This window comes from Otolemur garnettii, unplaced genomic scaffold (genome assembly GCF_000181295.1).
Source record: "Otolemur garnettii isolate 467f Iridium unplaced genomic scaffold, OtoGar3 scaffold00065, whole genome shotgun sequence".
Taxonomy (NCBI): domain Eukaryota; kingdom Metazoa; phylum Chordata; class Mammalia; order Primates; family Galagidae; genus Otolemur; species Otolemur garnettii.
The window spans coordinates 4937997-4946639 of record NW_003852460.1 but is presented as its reverse complement, the minus strand read 5'-3'; the positions used below and the strand labels follow the sequence as shown (position 1 = coordinate 4946639).

Genomic DNA, 8643 nt, shown 5'->3' with positions numbered 1-8643 from the left:
CTCTCAGGTGACCCCCACACCTAGAAGAGAAGAGGATGGTCCTTGGTGAGAACTCTAAACTGCCGACTCCCTAGGTCAATGTTGTCCCTTAGGGACCTCCATTACAGGTCTGCCTCTGTACTACATGGGTGCTAACCACGGCTAACCACGACTGCTGCAGTGGAGGGGATTGAACTTGCTCACTGTTTACTTTCATTTAGGTTAGATTTAAGCAGCCACCCCAGGGCTGTCGCCACTATAGTGTACAGCCCATCTCTAGAGGAGCCTGTTCATTCACCGTTATCCGTTCAGAAGATACCCTGCTATATGCCGCAGAGGTATCAAAATTAGCCTGTCCCTTTAGGGATCATGGGCCAGGTGCAACCTAAAACATGATTGGAGAAATCAGTGAATAATTGCTGACATTTACTTAGTAGAGGGTGTGGTGATGACAGAGTTTTGGACAGAAATGATGTGGCGGCGGGGGACGATTTTATCAAATGCAGATAGGAGCTGTGAAGAGAAATGAACATTCCAGAGCAGGAGGAGCAACAGCCAGCAGTAAGCATATATTCTAAAGCATGGAAGGACTGTTTTTTATGAGGCAGAGACTTCGTTTGTTGTTTGTTTGTGTGAGACTGTCTCTCACTGTGTCACCCAGGCTGGAGTGCAGTGGTATCATTGGAGCTCACTCCAGCCTTGAATTCCTGGGCTCAAGTGATCCTCCCAAGTAGCTGGGACCACAGGCACGCACCACCATGCCTGGCTGACTTTTCCATTTTTTGTAGAGAAGGGGTCTCACTCTTGCTTAGCCTGTTCTCAAACTCCAGAGTTCAAGGGATCTTCCTGCCTCCACCTCCCAGAGCGCTGGGATTACAGGCATGAGCCACCACCCCCTGTCAAGGAACAACTTAACATTTAAAAAAAAGAAAAGAGAGACGTTACTGATGATCCATTGAAATATCAAGGCTGAGGTTGTTCTAGTGTTTCTCAAACAAGGCCCCAGTTGGTAGTTAAGTCCTTTAGTCTGTCGTAAACTAGAAGGTTCAACCCTGGTCATGGTGACGCACTTGCATTTCTCCCCTTGATGGTGACTTTTGGATAAGCCTGGAACAGCTACTGTGCCCCTGCCCTACGTTCCAGATTGTTTCCACCAGCCGCCGCCATACTTGTCCCTCCAGCTCCGGTGTTTCCTCTAGTCTAGAGGAATGGCCCCTCACCTGGACGTAGGTAGGGCAGCTGCCTGGAGAGAATAATACGGCATCCATTTGTGGTCTTTGTGGGGAGATGTTCTGTGTGGTCAGTGTGAAGGCAGTAGCCTCATGAGGTCAGCAGTCCAGCTCCACTGAGTAGCCTTGTCCTCAGGAAACTTGCCCAGTCAACTCTTGGCTTCCTGGTGGCACCTGAGACATTTGGTGACTGTAGGGCTGGCTGTCCTGCGTGTGGATGGCCCACACCTTCAGGCAGGAAGTGATGTGATGGGGAGAAGACCTGTGCCCTGGCTGCTGCTGTTGGGGGGATGGCGCTCACAGGAAGCTCGGAGGGCTGGGAGACTGTGGGTCCATCTTCCCTGTGCAGTGGGACCCAGGGAAGAAACAGGCCCTGCAGGTTGGATCATGTGAGCTCTGCCTAAGTCAGATCACAGTCGTCATCTCCCTGAGCACCATTTGCTGCTGAGATCTAAGGCTGCTCACAGCGTTAGCACAGGAAGGCTTAGAAAGCCTAGATTCATTCAAAGCAAATGCAGTTGCTGGCACTGTCCGTAGCATTTCAGAGTGGCGCAGGTCCGTGTCTGTGGAGTGCTACACCCTGTATATCCTCATCACACAAAGCGGGAGTCATTTGTGCTTAAAGGAGATTAAATACTCGATGTCTGTCCATCAGCCCAGTGAAAGGAACCAAGACCCTGAGGGAGGCCTCTGGTTCAGGGCCCCAAGCTCACAAGGTGGGCACAGAGCACCTTCTTGTTCCAGAACACAGAGGGGGCAACTTGTAATCAGAAGAGCGACTGCAATGGAGTATTACGCTCTGAATTTATGAAAAACGTTCATATGTCACAATTCTCAAAATCAAAAGACCCAGGTGTTGTGGACAGTTTGTTTACAAAGAAGAAACAATGGGAGAATTAGGCCCCCATTTTGGAATCCCTGGTTTGAGCATGTGTCACCGAGGTGCCCAGGACCCAGGGTGGGTGAGGAGAGGACAAGGGTGTCTGCACAGTCCCAGAGTGCCATGTGACAGTCACTGACTGAGATGGGCAAACTGGTGCCCTCACAGTGGGCATTCCTGGGGTCACACTTGACCCACAGGCTGGACCACTTGGCTCTGTGAGCAGCGGGGCAGCGTGCCTTCTGAGGGGACATCAGGAGTGGCGAGCCCCCTCCAGTCAGGCCTCCACGAATACTATCAGAAGGACAGGGGAGCAAGTTGAGGTGGGGTGGATGTGTGTGGAAGCAGCAGAGCCAGAATGTGGGGTGAGGTTACTGACTGCCATACTGGAAGGTACTAGAATGTGCTGGAGTTTGCTCTTGGGCAGAATCTCGGGGTGGGTGGCAGGCCTCTCTGGTTTAAAAGAGGCGAGGAGGATATAGCAGCCAAATTCAGCAGGCCTTAGCTTGGGAGGACAAGTGTATAAAAGGCATTTAAGACATGTTAATGGCAGCTGGAGGACTGTGGTCCTCCCTGAATGTTCAGATGATGCCATTCAACACTGTGCTTGATGGTGATGGCCTGGCTGGGGCAGAGGACCCCTGTCACAGCTGTGGGGCAGAGCGCCCCTGTCACGGCTGTGGGGCAGAGCACCCCTGTCACAGCTGTGGGGCAGAGCGCCCCGTCACGGCTGTGGGGCGGAACGCCCCTGTCACGGCTGCAGGGCAGAGCCCCCCTGTCATGGCTGCAGGGCAGAGCGCCCCTGTTCTGAGAAACACACCGAGGATAAGGAATGGCGTGTGGTAGAGTCTGCAGCCTGCAGCTGTGGAGTATATGAGTATTTCTCCTATTACTTTGAACTCAACAGAGGATAAAATCCTGAGCCTGAGCCACTGAAAAATAGCAATCCTAAGTAGTGATCAGTGGATTCTATTTGAGAGACAAGAATGCAAAGCATCTATCTTTGAAGGTTCACTTGAGAGGCAAAGAAGAAGCCCTTCTAGAACCTTCCGCAGCCCTGATACAGCAGAGAACATTCAGGAGAGTCCCACTTCACCTTTCTCGTCCTCAGTTTTCTGGTCTTTGTCTCATAGTCTAGCCCCCCAGGATTTGTAAAGACAGAGGTTTACAAAATTTTACATGGTGGGGTCCTAAATGGAAGCTGGTATTTTGTCAGGAAGTCACACTCGAAAAAAGAATGGAAGTGTCCTAATATTCTTGTGCACCCCAGCTGAGTTCTGCACCTTTTACCTGAGATCTGTACCTCTCAGCTGACTAGTGTACGTCTCAGCTGAGTTCTACCCTTCCCACTGACTTGTGTTCCTCAGGTGAGTTCTGCCCCTCTCCCGAACTTGTGCACCTGTCAGCTGACTTCTGCCTGTTGGTTTGTCCTATTGCCTCTGGCCTGGAAGCTTCTTACTCTCAGGAAACCGGAGCCTGAAACTCCATCTGAGGAAAGTGATGAGATGATTTCTGCAAATGATGCCCAGACATCATAATTCTATTCTCTCCCACACAGTTTTATCCCTGGTGTGGGAGCCCTGGAGGTTACCTGTATAAACCTCCTTATTTTTCTTTCTCTTATGCATCTCAACTTTTAGCCCTTGCTTTCTTATTTTTATTATTCATTGATTTATTGATTTGTTGAGACAGAGTTTCACATTGTTGCCCTCAGTCAGGTGCTGTGGCGTCATAGCTCACAGCAACCACAAACTTTTACACTTAAGTGATTCTCTTGCCTGAGCCTCCCAAGGAGCTGGGACTACAGGCACCCGCCATGACACTTGGCTGTTTTTACAGATGGGGTCCCTTTCTGGCTCAGCCTGGTCTTGAACTGGTGAGCTCAGGCAATCCACCTTCCTCAGCCTCCCAGAGTGCTGGGATTATAGGCATGAGCCACCGCGCCCAGTTTACCTCTTGCTTTTTGACAAAGAAAATCATTTGGTTATGATAGAAACATTTTATGCCATAACGTGTTACTCAGATGTGTCCTGTGGCCACAGATAAATATGGATTTCACCAAATGCTAAACGTGTTGCTGGTGCACCCTTTAGTGTATTCCTATTTTTTTCTGCATGTTTTAATTTATTTTCCTCATTTATGTTAACATAAAGCATTTCTTTTGATAACACTGGTAATTTCTCTTTTCCTCTTTGTATGACTGCTAGGCAGAAGCAAGACCTGCCTAAAAGCTAAGCTTGGGCCTCTCACAGCCCCCGTTCAGGGCTGACACTGTGATGAATATTCCCCAGCTATTAACTGTGGCACGTTTAGGGAACGGGCTCTTAAAGGTGGAATCATACTCAAATTTGTGATTTGTCATTGAAGCAACTTGTCCTCTCTACAGAGAAACTGAGGCAGGACCACCTGGGAGCTAGTTGTGGGGGCGCAGTGAATGTGAGCAGCTGTGCCCCTATCCAGGTAGCACCATCTCCGCACTCGTGGGCAGTCTCGGCACCCTCTGTCAGAGTTGGGGGCTGCATACAAGCACAGCCGTACATCCTGAAAGATCTACCACTCACATTTAGTCCTCCAACTTTATAAGTGATTTATTGGTACCCCAAGACCCCTTTACTTTGGGGAAACATTTGCTGCTTTGATACACGAAGCCTGAAAGGAGAGGTGAACACTCAGAAGAGGGGGGGTGGGGGCTCAGAAGAGGGGCTAACAGTGAAGCCAGAGAGAAAGACTGCCAGGGGACAGGGGAGCATCAGAGGAAGCTGGAAGTTCTGGAAATGTAAGAAGAGGGTGCCAGACTAGCTTTCCTTCCTTTCTTCAGGCTCTCAGGCTTTTTTCTACTGTCATTGTTTGCTGAGAATTGTGTGTGGTTGCACTGGTCACTTGCAGATGGATCCTTGGAGGCTCTTGGGTTTGGGCACTGACTTGGGTGAAATTCCACACACAGTTCTGTGGCCCTGGTGTCTTTGGCTGAATGTGACCTTGGGGAGAGGGAAGATTTCATCCAGTGGGTTTTTCTCCTCCCTAGAGTATTTTCACAGATTCTTTTGTCAGAGTTATTTGGTCACAAGCTGGTACTTAGGTACTTTTCAAGGGAAGGAGGGATTGTTTATGTGCATAAAATCACCTTGCACTTTGCTGTGCTGGCAGGGCTGCCCTCTGAAGTAGCTGGGTTTTTCTGGCCAGGGTTTTGTGGCCTGAACACAAACAGGAGAGTTATCCCTGGGTGTGGCTGTGTGAATGGTTCTTTCTGAAAGCTCCAGCCCACACCTTGTTAAACCAGTTGTGCTGACCTTACCGCCAAGAGCGGCCTGATGAAGGCGTTCAGAGTCACCCACCTGCAAGGGCATGCAGCAATGCAGGTAGCCTGGCCTTAGAGCAGGGTCAGGACATGGCTCAGTGTCGGGCAGCTGGGGGTTCATGCAGATGGCTGAAAGCAGGTGGCACTTTCTAGTGTGGAGTGTTTGGGAAGGGAGCTTTAAGTTCTAAAGGAAAAGAAAGCATGACAACATGGATTGATGAGGGCACTTGAGAAGAGATGGAAGTGTTTGGGGTGCTCCTAAACCCCAGTTCATGAACTCCAGACACTTTTATAGTGGGCTCTCCAACTGCCAGATACAGAGAGGCAGTACAGATGAACACAGCACCATCCCTGCCTGCCCTTCATTGGCCGGGGTCAAGGTGCTGTGGGGGCCTGTGTTCTGTCTTTGGCATCATTGTCATTTGCAAGAGAGGACTGCTTTTCCTTGGGGTAGAGAGCAGGGCATGGACAGAGGTAGCCTGTGCCTGCCTGGCGGGGGCGGTTGCTGGGTGAGCAGCATGGCAGGTGGGCACACTAGGGGCAGGTGCACTGAGGAATTCACATCTTACTTCCTGGTCTTCCTGCAAGCTTGCAAGCAGAGGGTATGTGGAAAGGTACGTCTGATGACGTGGATAGCTAAAGCTTGGACGCGGGGGACTGGCTGAGAGACTGTTGCAATTGTCCAGGTGAATGATGTAAGGGCTTTTTGAGTTTCCCACAAACTGAGGGGCTGTGAACAGCAGGAGAGTATTCGCTCCCAGTTCCAGAGCCCAGAAGTCTGAAACCATGGTGTGCTCGGCAGGTGCAGGGGACTGTCCCTCCTTGGCCTGTGGCTGCATCCACCAGCCTTGGCCTCTCTTCACGCGGCCTTTCTTCACACAGCCTTCTCTTCTCTTTGTCTTATAGGAAGCTTTGTTGTTGGATTTAGGGCCCACTCGGATGATACAGAACGATCGCTTCTCCAGATGTGTAATCTGCAAAGACCCTTCTTCCAAAGAAGGTCCCATTCACAGGTCCTGGGGATTAGGACGTGCACATATCCTTTTAGGGGCTACAATTCAGCCCATCACGAGGACCCCTGGGGTTGGAGTAACAGGAAGAGGAGAAGCCAATTCAGAGGAGAAGGGAGGCAGGGGGCCAGGATTTCTGCCCTCCTGGGTGAGGGTAAATGGCTTGCTCTGATGTCAAGACTAGATAGAGTAAGTAATGTAATGAGGCTTGAGACAAGGTGAATTCTGTTTTAGGGACTCAAGACACATCAAGTTTGAGGCAAATGAAAGTCTGGGCACCTGTTAGGTCGTTGTGATGGATGGAAACACCATGATTTCCTATTTAAAACACAAAGCTTGAGGTACTGTCATCCTACAAAAAACACTGAAGTAGGGGTCCATCTGCCTAAGCCCCTGTCTGGACAGTGACAGCACCTACAGACCATTTAAACTTGTATTTTGACGTCCCCTTCCCCTTAAATAGCCTGCGTGCCCGTGCACACATGCACGGAGTTACACAACTGGTGTAGGAAGGGTCTAGAAGTTTGACTATGTTGACTTACGCTCACCATGTTTCGGGCTTCCTTTTCTTTTCTTTTTTGCTTGGAAATAGAGACTTGCCATGAACGGGGAGGGGAGAAGGTGCTGGATGGATCCTTCCTCGCTCTGCAGGCTGCATGGATTCCCATTTAGGTGTAATCTTTGTTGACTCACAGGTGTTAGAGAATTGAAATTGGTGAGGTCCTTTCCTTCCATGTCCTTTTTCCCACTGGTTCCGGCTCAGTTGTGAATATGAGGGAGGCATAGAGGGCACAGCACCACTACCCGAGGGAGGTGCTGCCAGTGGAATGCACCCGGCTTCCCAATATAGCAGTTGATTTTCCAGAGAAGGGAGAGAAAAGGAAATGCTTTGGGGTCAACATGGGGGGTCTGCTCACTGTGCCCAGATACACTCGGAACATGACCCTTTATGTGGTCCTGCTCTGTGCTGCCAGTGTCCCACGGAGTTTTACCCCCAGGGTCATCTTGCCAGTTGGCTTCTGTCAGGTCCCAGAAGCACCCCAGTGCTTAGCACTGAGCACTGGCTGTGATGTTACCAGAGGTAGCCTGGGTTAGGATGGCCTTCCTGTGCCTTCCCCAGAGTCCTCCTGCTCAGATGCAGGGTCTTCAAAATATGGACGTCTTTGAATAAGAAACAAAATTGTATTACAAACTAAAAGTCCAAGAAGCTGTCCAATGATAAGCAAGCACTTCTGTCCCCAAGAGGCAGGGGGGCTGGGCACTGTGTTTGCATCTTATTCCTCTTCTCAGAGAGGCAGTGGGGCTGGTCACTACGTTTGGATCTTGTTCTTCTTCTGCTCAGGTGATGCTCCCTGGGCTGGGTGAAAGGCCTGCACAGCTCCCAACGTGCTGCAGTGCTGTACTCCTCAGGGACAGGAGCAAATGCCCAGCACACATTGGGTTGCAGAATGTGTCCTGCATCGAGGCTTGGTGGGTGTTGACTTTCAGAGGCTTCTTTAACACATGTGTTTGCTGATAGGGAAGTGCCAATTGATAAATAGGTTTCGTCGGAATGAACAGATGCTTGTCCCACGACAGAGCGCGGACGTCAGATCCCCTTCTCTCCACCCTTTGTGTTTGATATGGTTCAGACAACATGAAAATACAGGGTATCCATCAAGTTCATGTTTGATATTCTAAATAGTTTTAAGGTATTTTAAATTGCACATGAACTTTATGGACACCTGTATGAAGTGGGACGGAAGGAGGAATATTGTTTTGTGTGTGCCCTGTGATCTTTAAGTGTCATTAAATGTTGTTAATTAAATGCTGCATTGTAAGTAATTATATCCTGGTGCCTCTTTCCCACATCCTTGCGTTCTCTAATGATGTTCAAAGCCGTGGTTACCTGCAGTGCCCATGGCAGATTTTCACTGTCCTCCCTCCCCTTGAGGGTGACTGTGTTTGAGCTTGTCAGTTCCACTGTAGGGAACTGGCTCACAGTCCAGCCTCATTTAGATATGATTATACCTGATTTATAGCTATCAGTAAAGGAGTAGGAACATGGGGGCTTGGGCTGGGGATTTATATAATCTCATATATAAACATGTGAATTCTCGATTACTCACAGAATGATCATCCTGGGCCCCACTATTTCATCTAATGGCTGCCTGAGTTTCGTCCACATCATCATTCATTAATATATCCACACTAGAGTGTAAACAAAAGGCCTGAAATACTTTTGGGTTGCAGTACTTAGGTAGTTAA

At 49.6% G+C, this 8643-nt stretch overlaps 1 protein-coding gene across 1 annotated transcript in view; it reads left to right on the top strand.

The window, feature by feature from the left end:
- The window catches only part of PUDP (pseudouridine 5'-phosphatase), an 85594-nt gene that overhangs the window by 8768 nt on the left and 68183 nt on the right, over nucleotides 1-8643 (top strand). The window lies entirely within an intron of this gene.